The sequence below is a fragment of the Trachypithecus francoisi genome, unplaced genomic scaffold (genome assembly GCF_009764315.1).
Source record: "Trachypithecus francoisi isolate TF-2019V2 unplaced genomic scaffold, Tfra_2.0 Lachesis_group7, whole genome shotgun sequence".
NCBI classification, from domain to species: domain Eukaryota; kingdom Metazoa; phylum Chordata; class Mammalia; order Primates; family Cercopithecidae; genus Trachypithecus; species Trachypithecus francoisi.
In genome coordinates, this window is record NW_022681472.1 from 83,252,665 (window position 1) to 83,267,550 (window position 14,886).

The 14,886-nt window shown below is 42.6% G+C and overlaps 1 long non-coding RNA gene across 1 annotated transcript in view; it reads left to right on the forward strand.

Moving 5' to 3' along the window:
* Positions 1–14,886, forward strand: part of LOC117079283 — a 56,710-nt gene that overhangs the window by 19,343 nt on the left and 22,481 nt on the right. The window lies entirely within an intron of this gene.

The following is a 14,886-nucleotide window of genomic DNA, read 5'->3' on the forward strand; positions in this document are numbered from 1 at the left end:
TTGGTTCCTTCCCAACCAAGTTTTGGGACAGCTCCATGTGAAGTTACACAGTGTGTAAAAGAACAGTCTGAGCTAGAACCCAGGTCTTTTTCTTCCTCAACCAATATCAACTGATACTCTTTTTTCCCCACTCGTCACCTCTGGGGAAGCCCTAGCAGATGCCTCAATGTGCCTGTTTCTGCGATAGTACAGAAGCCCATTTTACACAAGACTAAGAAGTTTTCATTATAGGCCAGGAGCAGTGGTTCATATCTGTAATCCCAGCATTTTGGGAGGCTGAGACAGGTGAATCACTTGAGGTCTGGAGGTCAAGACCAGTCTGGCCAACATGGTGAAACCCCGTCTCTAGTAAAAATCCAAAAAATTACCTGGGGATGGTGGCATGCGTGTGTAATCTCAGCTACTGGGGAGGCTGAGGCAGAAGAATCACTTGAACCCAGGAGGCAGAGGTTGTAGTGAGCCAAGATCATGTCACTGCACTCCAGTCTGCATGACAGTGCGAGATCGTGTCTTGAAAAAAAAAAAAGATGCTTTTATTACAATTGACACCTATATCTCTATGTCCTTTAATCCCAGGGTTTTCTTAAAACAAACAGCTTCATTTAAGTGTGTATATTATATACTTATATTTAAAGTGTGTAGTTTGGTAAGTTCTGACATATATCTACACGCATGAAATTAAGATAATGAACATGCCAATCACCCCCAGAATTTTACTGTGACCCTTTATAATTCCTTCTTTCAGGCTGTCCCTGTTAACCCTCCTGTCCTCCCCATCCCCAAGGCACCAATGATCTGCTTTCTATCACTGTGATATTAGTGATATTAATTGTCACTTCCTAGAATTTTATATACAAAGAATTAACCATCATACACTCTTTAGCATGTGGCTTCTTTCATTCTGCGTAATTATTTTCAATGCATCCATGTTATAGCATATACCAATCATTCATTCCTTTTTGTTGCTATGTGGTATTCCATTGTATGTACGTACCATGATTTGTAGATCCATTTGTTTGTTGATGGACATATGGATTGTTCCCAGTGTTTGGTTATTTCTTTTGTTTGTTTGTTTGTTTGTTTTGTTTTGTTTTTGTTTTTTTTGTTTTTTTTTGGGAGACGGAGTCTTGCTCTGTCGCCCAGGCTGGAGTGCAGTGGCCGGATCTCAGCTCACTGCAAGCTCCGCCTCCCGGGTTTATGCCATTCTCCTGCCTCAGCCTCCCGAGTAGCTGGGACTACAGGCGCCAGCCACCTTGCCCGGCTAGTTTTTTGTATTTTTTTAGTAGAGACGGGGTTTCTTTCACCGTGTTAGCCAGGATGGTCTCGATCTCCTGACCTCGTGATCTGCCCGTCTCGGCCTCCCAAAGTGCTGGGATTACAGGCTTGAGCCACCGCGCCCGGCCCAGTTCTTGGTTATTTCAAACAAAGTTGCTATGAACCTTCTTGTACACATTTTTGTTGGACATATGCTTTCATTTGTGAAAATACCCAAAAGTAGAGTGGCTGGATCATGTGGTAGGTGGATGTGTAACTATTTAAGAAGCTGCCAAGCTGTTTTCCAAAGTGGTTGTACCATTTTACATTTCCACTCACAGTGTAGGAGAGTTGTAGTTCCTCCACACCCTTGCCAATGCTGAATATGGTGAGTCAGTCTTTCCCACATTAGCTGTTCTAATAGGTATGTAGTGCAGACTTCTGCAGTTCTTTGTGCAGCTCTTTTCTGTCTGGTTCTGGGTTCTGTGAGCTCCAACTACATTGTTCTACTTGGACTCAACTTCATCTCCCCAACTCAGCCTGCCTGCTGGGCTCTGCCTAGATCCCCCTCCCTGTGTTGAGACCTGGAAAACTTCTGAAAGTGGTCATCTGGCGCAATCATAGGACCCACCTGAACTAGAACCCCAGCCTTTGCCTCTCCAGTCAATATTCTTTGTATTTCCATACCATGCCTCAGGTATGTGTTATTGTCCTTTGTTGCCTGATGTCAAGTGTTTTCCAAACTATTGTTCCTATTTGGTCCTTTTTTTTTCTTTTTTTGTTAAGTGAGAAGGCAGATCTCATCCCTGTTACTCCAACTTGGCCAGAAGTAGAAGTTTCCTCTACTTCCAGGGTTTTCAAATCTCTCAGGCTCTCAGTAGATATGACTCCATGGGTATCCATGACTCACAAACTTTTAGAGCCCTTTGTATGTAATGAGAGTTCAAAGCTTATACTATAATTATACTCTTAGGATGAAATGCAAGCATCCACCTGTGGGTATGGTAATTCTTGCCCAATCTGGTTTATGAAAACGAACAAATAAACAAACAAACAATAACAACAACAACAAAAAACAAGAAGCAGCTCATGAATTTAACAGACAGCTAACACTGATGATTAAGTAAAGCTGTATTGGGTACCACTTTTTTTCCCAGACGTTGTATTAGGCTATGAATATCTAAACATGAATAATGACTATATTCAGTGAGCTCATAGTCCACTGGCTACAAAAATTCATGGACAAGTAATTACAATCTAGTTTTAGAAGTATAAGGATTTGAGTAGGTGTTAGGGTGGTTCTGTGTCTGTGGACTGAGAGCTGAGCAATCTGTTCACGGCAGTCAGTCAGAGACCCTAACTGATGGTGCTTATGATATCTACCTCCCAAAGGTGACTCCAGAGACCACCCTGATAACTATTCCAGTGACCTAGAAGGAATAGAACATGAAGGAGGTCACCCAAGGGAGGTTTATAAGGGCCAGGCCAGGAGGTGGTGCTTATCTTACCTGCTCCGTTCCCACTGGCTAGAGCCCGGCCATGTGACCACACCTAACTACAAGGAAGACTGGGAAATGTAGTCAACCTCTTGCCTGGGAAGAAGAGGAAACAGATTTCAGTAACCTGTTCACAGAGTCTGTCAGATTATAGATTTCTCTAATATCAGTTTGAAAAATTTACTTTTTTCTAAGCTATTTGTTGCAGTGACTCTTACTCGCATTTGATGGGGGGAGCCATCACTGTCATGTACATTTGATATTGGCATGTGGCATTTCTGAACTCAGAGGTGTGAGGAAAGGAGCAAGTGGAGTATAACCCTGTGTGCAGATGAGCAGCGGAAGTAGGAATGTGAGGCACACCTGTTTCCCACCTTTTATGTGGAATTAGCAGCTTGCCACAGAGGAAGAGTGAGGCCCTTTAGTGACATGACATCGAAGCCACATCAGGGCAAAGTAACAAAACCAGAGTCCAGAGAGACAGCAGTCCCAAATCAGCCCTGTGCCTCAGTATATGACAGAGGCAAAGCAGCTATGTGGTTATCCCAAACTCTGACTTTAGGTCACTTTTGGATCTTGTCCATCTAACATGTCAAACTAACATGTTATAGATGAACTTCGGAGTAAGGTAGACCTGGGTTTGAATTCCAGCTCCCCAATTGCTAAACTTAGGAGGTTACTTGACCCCTCTCTGTATCTTGGTATTATTATTTTTTTGAGACGGAGTCTCACTCTGTCGCCCAGGCTGGAATGCAGTGGTGCGATCTCGGCTCACTGCAACCTCTGTCTCCTGGGGTTCTAGCGATTCTCCCTGTCTCAGCTTCCGGAGTAGCTGGGCTTACAAACACTTGCCACCAAGCCCAACTAATTTTTGTATTTTTTAGTAGAGATGGGGTTTCGCCATGTTGCTCAGGCTGGTCTTGAACTCCTGAACTCAGGTTATCTGTCCCCCTTGGCCTCCCAAAGTGTGGGGATCACAGGCGTGAGCCACCACACCCGGCCTGTATCTTGGTATTCTTATTTGTAAAATGGAACTAACAAAATGCCTACTCATCACACTGTTGCATGAATGAAATATGTTTATACTTAGAAGATACCTGGTACAGTGCCGGGCACATGCTAAGCATTCACTTCATGACAGTAATTACTGTCAGTAAATTGGGAATTATAATTCCTGTCTTGTAGAGGTGTTGTGAGGATCGGTGGGAGAATGTCACAGAGCCTGATCACAGAGCAGGCATTCAATAAGTAGTTGTAATTATTATGGCAGTATTACCGGCCACATACACCTGCAAGGCCTAAGATGCCCCACGGGACACTCAGAAAGTAGGACCCAGAGATGGTGTTCACATATGGTATGTTGGTGGCTGATTCATGGTGAGGAGAAGAGAAAACAGTTATTAATACCAAAAGGAAGAAATGAATTAAAGTGTCTTTCAATGGTGACTACTACACAGCTGAGGTCGCAGGAGGCCTAGAATGGTCCTAGCCATTTCCTCAATCAAAGTTACTCAGCTTCCTATATTTTCAGGTTGCCTTCTCAAAGACCAGTGCAGTGGATTTTCTTCTTCATCTTCCCATCAGCTTCCTCCAACTTGTGTTATTCTTCTGGGCCTAGCATCCTGTTACCAGCACTATTGTCACTGAAAGTAGCTCCCTGCATTGTTTGCCTCTTTATCCTCATAAAAACCCTATGCTTGTCACTCCATATCCAGCTCGAATGCTACTGCCTTTTTGATGTCTTCCTCGGTACTCCTGCTGATAACAGTCCATTGCCATATCCCATGGTGATTTAGACATAGCCTTGTTGTGATACTTACCACCTTATAGTAAAGTCATTTGTTTATGTGCCTGTCTCCCCAATAAGCTAGTGGCCTTGCCACTTTAACTGCAGAGTTCCTAGCCCTAGCTTGATGCATTCATGCATTAGGTGCTCACTCACTGTGTGTTAAAGACATTTGTGGAATGTTCCCATTGCACCTGGAGCAAGAAGAGAGTGAACCAGAGTGGCCAACACACTATGCCCAGGCAATATCAGGTCCTCCTACACTTACCTCCAAAATATACTCTCCTGCACTCTCTTCTTCCCGTATGTATCACTGTCACTCTATTTCAGTCAGTTCATTCTCCATCATCTCACACCTCCACTCATTCTTTTCTCTACAACAGCCAGATTTAAGTACATTAAGTACATTAAGTGCACAGCCAGACTTAAGTACACATTATATACTTCTTGAGTTAAACCCTCCAATTGTCAACATATCATATTTGGAATGACATCCCAACATCTTACTATTTCTCATAAAGCTGAGCACTCTCTGACTTTCTGACCTCTCCAGTCACAGAGGTTTCCTTTCCCTTCATCCAACATACCAACCTCTTTTCTCCCCTTGCTCTTGGCAAGGCTGGCTCCTCCTTGCCATTCGAGTCTCAGCTCATATGTTACCTTTTCAGCGGCTGTCCTTGACTACCTAATCTAAAGTCGTACCACATTTTCTCTATCACCTCAACCTTTTATTTTTTTTTTTCAGCATTTGACACTATATGACTTCATCTTGTTCATTTTCCCGTTGAGTTGTTTATCACCTATCTGCTCCACTTGAATCAAAGTTCATTCTGCAAGAGACTTTATTTTAATCATAGTTGTATTGCCATGAGTGTCTAGAACAATGTCTGGTGCACAGTATATATTGAGTTATTGTCAGTACTTTTCTAAGGATTTTATCATTCTTCATTTCTTTTTTTTGGGGGGGGGGGATATTTCTTAGCGCAATGAAGCTTACAGTGACAAAGGAAATATCGTCAGATAAAAACTAGAAAGGAGTTTTTTTTTTTGTTTGTTTCTTCCTCTTTCTTTTCTTTTTTTTTTTTTATTATACTTTAAGTTCTAGGGTACATGTGCATAACGTGCAGGTTTGTTACATATGTATACTTGTGCCATGTTAGTGTGCTGCACCCATCAACTCGTCAGCACCCTGAGTTTGCGTCCTTTGTAGGGACATGGATGCAGGTGGAAGCCATCATTCTTAGCAAACTATCACAAGAACAGAAAACCAAACACCGCATGTTCTCACTCATAGGTGGGAACTGAACATTCTTCATTTCTTTACATTGGGTTCTCGGGTAAAACTATGTCTTAGGGGCTCAAAGGCTGAGTAGACGCTAGGCTTCCAAGCCAAAATGCAGATTATCAAATTCTGTTGATGCAAGAGTTATTTTTTGAATTATCAACAGCATTAAGTCCCATAAAAATAGTGTACGAATGAACAAGCACTAACTACACCAGACAAATGTTCTAATCTTGTACGAGTTGTGTTCTAGCAGAAAATGGCTCCTTCAATGTACTGAGAATAAATTTTTCCCCGAACAGTGGTCTTCAGGGAGAATTTGCAGAAGGCAAACTAGTAAAGAGACAAAACCAGTGTGGCAGCTTGACTCTGTGGTTATGTTTCAACAGAGTAAGAAGTGAGGCTCATTGGTGCACTGAAACTGACTCATTGGTTCATAAGAGCCAATTATGCTCACATCTTCCCAGCTCCTCATGTTGCTAACATGAAATGAACATGGTGAAAGTGTTTATGGCCTGGAAATTGGTACTGTTACAAATCAGGGCTTTGAAGAAATTGTGTGTGTGTGTGTGTGTGTGTGTGTGTGTGTGTTTGAAGTGCTGTTTCACTAGTACACAATTTCAAATCTTCATTGTGTTTTGGCCCTGGGGAATGGGAAAGAATGAGGGGGCAGTGGATGGCTGGGCAGGACTCAGGATTTCTAGGTGCTGTGGTGACTGGCAATATTAGCTAAAGTGCTGTATACACACACATAAGCACCCATGCACCTATTACCTCAGAGTAATTGCAGCATTTTACTCTGAAGCAAATGTTGACTGTCATTCTGATTAAGCCACTAAGCGGTTGTTTCTGCAGAGGCAGGCTGGGTGACAGTTCTGTAGGGCTTATAAAGAAATGAAGCTTAGAGTTTTTCAAGGAGTTGGTAATCCCTCTGGCTCCAGGATGATTTTTTTCCCCTGCTTCAGACCCAGAAAAATAGAGGTTTGACAATTTTTATCCCTGTGATTGTGACAGATTATAGTAGAAAAAGCACTGGAGTGGGAGTCAGGCATCCTACAAAACACCTGGATGACATTGGACAAGTCAGTTAATTTTTCTTAGCCTCTTCTTTAGTATCTATAAAATAGAAAACATGATCTGACCTGAGAATTCATTGAATAAAGATGAAGATTTTGCAAACAGGCATGGAGCCCATTGGGATGCCCATAAACATTACGAGATGAAATAGTGAGGGGTGTGACTGAGACTCCTAGAGAGTATAAGAGAGATACTGAGGGAAAGTCTTTGAGGAAGCTGGAACATGGACCTTGGTGGAGTCTCTGATAGATCACAGGCTTATCAAACAAGTTAATTCCTGCTATTTGTTGCTATAAAATAAACTACCCCAACCTTTGTGGCATAAAACAACACCCATATATTATGCTCACAGATTCTTCAGGATTCCATGGATTTGGACAAAGCACAGCAAGAATAGCCTGTCTGCTGCATGCTATCTGGGGCCTCAGCTAGGAAGACTTGAATGGCTGGGGATTGTTCAAATAAATGAGGCGTGGAATTTCTCTACTAGATTAACCGGAAGCCAGAAATCAACTGGAATGGGCTACCAGGTGCCTACAGATGGCCCTTAGATGTGGCTTGGGCATTTGATGGGGCCAGGGGGGGAACCATCAAATGCTTGCTTCAAGCATGGTGGCTTCAAGATGGTCATATTTCCCACATGCCTGTTTAGAGCTCCAAAATGAAGTGTTCCAGTAAACAGGACAGAAGAACATGACCTTTTATCACCTAGCTTTAAAAGTCACACAGTGTCATTTATGTTCTATGCTACTAGTCAAAGCTATCCTAAACCTGCCCAGAGTCAAGGAGAGGGAATATAGACTCCACTTCTCCATGGGAAGAGAGTTTAAGAATTTGCAGCCATTGTTTTAAAATCAATGAGTTAAAAAAGTCTTCTTGAAATAATAGGATTATAAAAGTAAGTCGTGTGCAAAAAGTAATAATAAAAATAATAACAACGATAGCTCACACTGTAGTGCTTATGTACTCCAGGCACTGTTTTATATACTTTAATTTACCCAATCCTCATAGTAATCCTAAAAGATAGAAGCATGGAGAGGTGAAGTCACTTGGTCAAACTCACACTGCGAGTGACTGACAGAGTAGGAATAGCAGCAACTAACATGTATCAGGCACTTACCACGTGCAGGCACTCTGCCACACACGTTTTATGGATTGTCTTACTTAATTCTCAAAAGAATCCCGTAACATAGATATATTATTTCTACTACCTTATGGGTGAGAAAACTGAGGCCCAGTGAGTTTAAATCATACAGTTAGGAAGAAGTTAATTCTCAACTCTGCCTTCCCCCAAAGCCTTGTGCTCAGCATTTACACAATGCAAGAACCCACAAAGGAGAGCAAACGAAGGGCCTGGGAGCAATGCTGCTGGGGCTGCTGGTGGAGCAGGGTTTATACAGAGGAGTTCAGTGCTTTGATGGAAATGAAGGAGGAGAGTATTCTGAGATGAGATGATAATAACTTTATGTCTCTGAGTGTGTGTTGTGTGTGTGAAAAAGAAAGCTCAACTCAATCCAGCACATGTTGATGACACTCATCTGGTGTGTCCATCCTTGTTCCAGTCTCCACAATGAAGGCAGAGGAGCGTCATCCAGGAGAGACCTGACCTGCACCTACGCATCCCTTCCCAGGGCTCAGCATGTTTGTATTTCTGTACATTCTCCTGTGGAATCTTCTAGAGTCTCAGGGTTTGGTTATTAGCGTCTTCATTTTACAGACAAGGAAATGGAAGCCTGGAGATGTGAGATGAGCAATATGAAGTTAATATGAAGTCACTCAATATGAAGATCAGAGCTCAGGCAAGAGAGACCTTGGTCGTTGTGACACTCCAGCTGCCTCATGAGATCCAAAGAGATGAGATAACTTGCTCCAAGCCTTCACAGACAGAGTATGCACCAGAACCCAGGTTTCTTGATTCCAGCTGTTCATCTCACTCATCATTCCAAACACATCTAGATTGCAACCTGCTTTTGAAGCCTTCCCACCCCTCGATCGACCAGAGAAGTTAAACATTTCTATAACTGGGAAGCATCTTCCAAGCTCTTATTGTTACTCTTATTACCCTCTATTGCCATGTATTTCTTATTCCTCTGTGGCAATGAGGACAGGGGATGAGTAGCTGCAGGTCAGGTCTCCTCTGGACGATGCTCCTCTGCCTTCTTCATGGGGACTAGAACCAGGATGGACACACAAAGTGAGCATCATAAACACTTACTGGATTGAGATGAACTTTTTTTAAACACTGCATCCCAATATCTCCACAGAACCCAAGAACAGAAGATGCTTAGCACATATTGGCTAAATGAATGATAGGATGAATCCATGAGTAAACAGAGTAGGGTAAACAAATCTGGTCGAACAAAAGGGAATCGAGGGGGTCATCTTTGAAATATGACTCAGAGTCAGGGAGGCAGAGAAGAGCAAGAACATTCCCAATGGGGACCAATTCAGGAGCAAAGGCCAAAGGCCACGTGGGGCTCCTGATATGGGCATCCTAGAACAAGACTGCAGCCGTTTGCATCTTAGTTTGAAACGAGGCTGGAGATGGAAGCAGGAAGTCACGGTGGGTCTGGGAAATGTCAGATAGCATGGGCACTGTTCTTGTATCTGGGCCTGCTGTTGGTTTAGGCTTCCTCTTTGATTTGGAAGTCGCCATGCTGAATCATGCCTCAGTCACTGGCAGCCTGGATTCCCCTTCATAAGCACTGGTATTCTAGAAACCCCCACTCTTTCAAGGCAGACACCTCAGCTACCATTCCCTGCTTAATGAAGGGAGTGAGTCAGGGTGGTGGCTTAAGGCACAATTTCCACTGTGCTGCATGCTCCCTTCCTCTTCTCTCCCTCCGATGTTATTTCAAGCACATAAACTCACAAGACTTTGTGAGGAGTGGAAAGAATGTGGACTCTGAGCTACCAGACCTCCTGGGAAATCCCAGCTCTGTAGGTCACTTGCTATGGGATCCTGAGCAGAGACCACATCTACTCTGGGTCTCAGTTTCCTCAGCATAATGTAGGATTGTTGTGAGAATGGAATGGTGTTAAACATAAAGGACTTTGCAGAAAATCTGGGGTACGGTGATGTGCAGTAAGGACCAAGAATGCCTTTGGTTTGAGTCTGTGTGCCCCCGTTCTCACCCTTCAAGATGTAGATGGCAGGGCCATTTCGATAGAGGTCTCCAGCAGGATTCTGGGAATAGTTTTCTCCTTCCTTCTTTCTGATTGGCCATTGTGGATCACTCCTGCAAAATTACTTTCTGTGGTTCTCCAGGGCTGGAGGGCATAGCTCAACTGCTCTTGAAACTAAACCCTTTCACAACCTCCTGGGCAGCTGCCAGACCCTGGTGCTAGCAGGGGCATATGGGCCAGGTTTCTGCTTTGAGGATTTTACTGAATTGTCCAAACACAGTCTCAGGTCTTTTCTCTTATCAACTCTTTGGTGACGTGAACAGGCACCAGAGTAAGATCCCTTTACCTGAATGCTCCTGCTCAGAGTTGGTGAAGCTGTGGAATTTGTTTTTGCTTCCTGACTTTTGGATGGGCCTTCAGACTCGGCTGAAGGACTCACCGACTGGAGGCCCTCAGATTCTTGTGTGGAGTGCCTACTCTTCCTTCCTCACTCCATTCCTCACCTAATGTAATCTCCTTGGGTTCAGACAAGTGCTAGTGGTTTCCTGCCTCTGGTACATCCAGCCTGCCCCAGACTGGGCATGCACTGAGTGTGCGCACTCTTTTTATGAGTCTCCTTTGCTCAATCCATTCAAAACTGTCCTGTTTTGTACCTCCACCAAAACAGCTATAACACACGGCGCTGAGACACTGAACTGAGAGTCATAAAACTCTCCTTCCCAGCCCCACTACTCACCAGTTTTATAATCTTGGGCAAATCACTTATTCTCTCTGAGCCACAAGTGTTCATATTTGGAAGGGTGGGGCTATTGATAATTGCCCTATTTCCCCCACCTACCTCGCCACAGTTCAATTTACTGTGAGAAACAAATGAGATAATGTCTGTGAAAGTACTCTGTAAGCCAGAAGCTGTGATTATACAGAGGCGACCTATTATTATTAAGAACTGGTTTTCCTGATTCTTCCAGCTCCCGCATCCCCTCCATCCCCTGAACTGACTTGAGGCTTGAGATCTGTAGAAGCACAACTTTGGGATCAGAGCCTAGAAATCATTCTGCTTTGCTTATGAAGGAATCATCTTAATTCCTCATGTTTAAACATGTGGAACCAAAGAAGACTTGAAAAAGTCTGACACCAAAATCTTTCTTTGTTTGGTTTTTTAAAATCCTAGTGCAAGCTACCATGTTAAGCCCCACACCAAACCCAAACAGAAAACTCTGTTCATGCAGATGCTCTAGGTTTACATCCAGAATGAATGTGCTTGGCCGACACTGCTCCTAATGGTTTCCCCAATCTGACCACTTTCTGGGTCCCATTGCCACTCTCTTTTTGGGGCCACTACTATTTTCCAGAAGCCTCTGCTTCCAGGCTTGCTCCCTTCATCCATTCTTACACCCACGTGAGCTCTCTAAATGCTTGTCTCTTCATATTATTTCTTTGCTGAAGCCTCCACACCATGAGTCCACATTCTCCTCACAGTAAAGTGTACTTGCTGTAAAAGGGGCTCCTGATGAGCTATCCAGAGTTGCTCCATGACCTCTCACCCCCTTGTGCTTGATCCTTAAGTAATTCTGCTCACCCAGCACCTTGTTCTTTGTTCTATCTCTTCTTCCTGTAGGGCCCAGCTTAGATATCACCCACTTATGAAGCCTGCTTGAACTCTCCTTGACAAAGTGAGGAGCCCTGCAAATTGCTTCCATAGCATCCCTCTTTTTGCCTATAGTACCCTTCTCATCCTTGATCATTGTCATGTGTTAAAATCTGTCTTCTCCAGGAAGCTGGAAGCTCCATGAGGGCAGACGCTGTAATAGTCTTGCTCATTCATTTCACAGTGATGGCACCTAGCCCAGTGCCCAGCCATGAACAAATGAATGGCATAAGTCAATGTGTAAGATTTTTGCTCTGGAAGTCAGGGCACTTAAAAACTTCATGAATAAACACAGATGAACTCATTTTAGAGAAGGATGAATGCATTATGGAACAAAGTGTGCAACCCTTAATTTTCTTCTCCTAAACCTCTCAGCACAGGCCAACTAGCTAATGTTACCTAATATTTATTGAGTGCTTCATTTGTGCTAGGCACAGTAATGAGCATTTTACATAAGTCAATTCCTTCAACCTTCATAGCCATACTCAGAAGTGAGTGTTATTATCCTGCAGCCACCTATGAGACACTGTGGTTCAGAGAGTCTGAATCACTGGCTTAAGGTCACCCAGCCAAACTGTTGACCTGAGTCTGTTCTCTAAAATCTATGCTTTTAATCACTGGCCCAAACTGCATGGGCTTTGGCACCAGAAATATATAGGTTTAAGTTCTCAAGAGTTACTAGCTGTGTTCATTGAAATAAGTTAGGTTTCCTTCTTGTGCCTCATTCTTTATTAAAGTGTCTGTGAATGAAGCGAAATAATGTAGAGTGCTCAGTGTTTAGTAGGTTCCCAACTTTCATTGCAAGTCAGTAAGTTAGCGATAGAGCTTAGATGCTTAAAATTCAGGCAGTCCTAAGAATTAAGACTGATTGCTTTCTTCTTTAACATCCCTGTACAGTGGGGAGGTCAGCATATAATTGAGCTTCTTGCATCCTGGGGCATTTATCTTTCCTTGAGGCACATTAATCTGTCCTTTGACAATTGAGTCTGTGAGAAAATGCTTTTCATCAGAAGCCTGCTGCCTTCTTGTCCAACTTGCTCAGAGCCTTTGGAGAAAGTCTAGTCACTGTGTCACCAACACCTTCCTGACCATCTGAGGGCAGCTGTCATGCCACCACTTCAGCCTATGGACTCTCACTTTTCCAGAGAGGAGGATGCCAGTTTTTCCACATTTTTTTCTCATGGAATGAGTCTTAAACTCTCATCATCCACCCAATTGCTAGTTTAGAACAAACTCCAATGTATCAACATTGTCTTAACCTATAATAGATAAGACAAAGACTTAGCAACAAGGATTTTCACTGCAGTATTGATTACCTTATGAACAAATGTCCAGCAACAGAGAACTGGCTGAACAGATTACAGCTTATCCATATGAACTAATGGCCATCAAGAATGACTATGGGAATGAACATTTATTGATCTAAAAGATGGTTACAATGTAATAGTAAATGTAAAAACCAGGTTATAAAATAGAATGTAATGCATGATCTCCAATTTTGAATAATAGTACTCATTTATATATGGAAGATAAATCTGAAAGTGTTTAAAAGAGTAAAAGTGTTTCTCTCAGGGTCACAAGATTATGAGGGATTTTCTTGTTCTAAATTTTCTATTAAGGGAGGAAGTAATAACTTGGTGGTTATGAAAATGGACTTCAAAATCGGGTAGACTTGGTTTTAGTCTATTTTCTGCCACTTAGCTTCATCACCTGAGTTTCATAATTTGTAAAGTAAGGCATATAATAGAGTTTGCTTTAGTATTGTGGAGAGATTGATAAAACTAGCTTTGTTTTTGGAGTGCTTGCTATGGGCTAGGCACTTTGTGAAGCAATTTACATGCTGCTTTTTATCTTTATTCCCATTCTCTATATGAGAATGAGGCTCAGAGAGGCTAAGGAACTTGTCCCAGTCCAAGGGGATGGTGATTTTCCCTATTCTTGGCACTTGAGTTATTTCAATGTTGTTAAAGTGGAAATCTGTTTTCCTGTCATCCACATCTCCCTGCTGACTCATTCTGGAACCACTTTGACTAAAACCCCCAGATATTTTCATACTGGCCATGTCTCCTCTATTCTCCGGTTGTGCTTTGTCTTATGTTTTTGGACTTAAGTGAACTTATTATTGAGCAGACAGGTGGATGACTATGAGGAAGTCCAAGAATAAGCCTTGTAATTTGTCAGTAAAAAGTTGCTGATTAAATTCTACTATAATTTGGCAGTGAAAGGTGCCAATCATACCGTAGAGCCACAGGAGTAGTAAAATGCAGGAGCTTTGCATTTTCTGTTTTTTGCTCATCTGGAAAGAGTGACGCTTCTGATGGAAGCATGAATAGGGGAAGGTGCCAGGATGGATCCAGCAAGGATGTCATTGGCCAGGGCTCCCAGGAGAAGCTGGAGGATGGGGTCCTTGGAACAGAATGTGGGGTACATTTGTGAGAGTGGGAGCCAGACCCCTGGCAGACCACGATTCTAATTCCTGCTCTTACTCACCTGTTACGTGGCCCTGAGCACCTCACTAAATTCTCTGAACTTCATTTTCTTATCCTCAAAATGTGATAGGGACTTGGCTGAGTAGATTTCAGCATATCCGTATGAACAAATGCTAGGCAGCCATCAAGAATGACTACAGGAATGAAATTCATTTACTTAAAAAGATGGTTATGATGTACCGGTAAATGCAAAAAGCAGGTTGTAAAATAGAAGGACATATATAGTATTCATTTATAGATGAAAGAAAATCTGAAAATCAGTGGTATAATTTGGATGTTCAGCTTTCTATAGCCAGTAGTACTTTTTTTGTGGGGATTTTAGGAGGATGAAGATCCGCACATGCAAGGAAATGGCTCAGATAGTGCTGGGACCAGTTTCAGTCTTGTCTCTTCCCTGTGAGCTCTTCACTCCCTCCTAGGAGACCTGATAAATGTTGAAGAACAAGGGAATAAATTCATGTATCAAGAGGCTCCACGACAAAGGTGGGAAAATTACTGTTAGAAATATAAGGGAGCTGGCCCAAACTCATCCTATGTTCTCATTTTGATAAACTTATTACTATTTTAAATTTCCAATGTGTTGGCCCAAACTCATCCTATGTTCTCATTTTGATAAATTTATTACTATTTTTAAATTTCCAATGTGTTCATGGTACAAAAAAATCTAACTATACAGGAACACTTAGAGAAAATAGTAAAAATTCCTCTTTATGGCTCTTCTAATCTCT